This window comes from Rhagoletis pomonella, unplaced genomic scaffold (assembly GCF_013731165.1).
Source record: "Rhagoletis pomonella isolate Grant_MI unplaced genomic scaffold, Rhpom_1.0 Rhpom_scaffold_00001, whole genome shotgun sequence".
Taxonomy (NCBI): Eukaryota; Metazoa; Arthropoda; class Insecta; order Diptera; family Tephritidae; genus Rhagoletis; species Rhagoletis pomonella.
In genome coordinates, this window is record NW_023458555.1 from 103028763 (window position 1) to 103029789 (window position 1027).

Genomic DNA, 1027 nt, shown 5'->3' on the forward strand with positions numbered 1-1027 from the left:
ATTGACTAAAAATTGGGTTACTAATCTTTCAAATATGCCCATTCCTGGGGCAGTTCTTAATATCTTGAGATTGGGGCAGAAATTTAATTTACCAAAAACTGATTTGCCAATAGTTGACCTTATTAAAAACTTCGAGAATAATATTTACCCTCTCAGTAATTCAGACAAAGATAGTATTAGAACTGATTTTACCAACTTGGTACTTAAATACAATTATAAGAAATCACATTTGAACTCACACCATAGATTAATAATCAATGATTTAAAAATTACCAAACAATTTTTCAAACGGAACAACAATATTTTTGTTACCAATGCAGACAAAGGTGGTTCCTTAGTCATTATTAATAAGCCTGATTATTTCAATAAAATGAACTTGGCGCTATCCGATGAGTTGACGTATAGGAGAATTAGTAAAAACCCGATTAACAAGATTAGAGAACAGGTTAAAGGCTTCTTGAAGCGTTGGCTTCTGAAGGGATACATTCATAAAAATATGTATTTGAAACTTTTGGAAACCGACGGCTCCATTCCAAGAAGTTATGGATTACCAAAAGTTCACAAGAATAATTGGCCACTAAGAATTATTGTCTCTAGCATATGAAGCCCGACTTATAAAGTAGCAAGATTTGTTCAAGACATTTTAACTAATAGTTTGCCTAAACCGTCACGCTATGTTAAAGATAGCATAGATTTACTTAACAAAATTAAAAATATTTCTATTCCAGACGAATACATTCTGATCTCTTTGGATGTTACTGCTTTGTTCAACAACGTACCAAAAGAACTGGTATTAAATGCAATCAATTCTAGACGGAATTATCTAAATAACGCTAAGATCCCTTTTGGAGAGTTGATACAGTGCATTGAACTCTTAATGGATTCCACGGTTTTTAAATTCAACAACCTCTACTATGAGCAAATCTTTGGTACTCCGATGGGGAGTCCAATATCCCCTATTTTAGCGGATCTAGTTATGCAGGATTTAGAAGTTTCCTGCCTCGATAAGTTGAGCTTTGAGGTACCC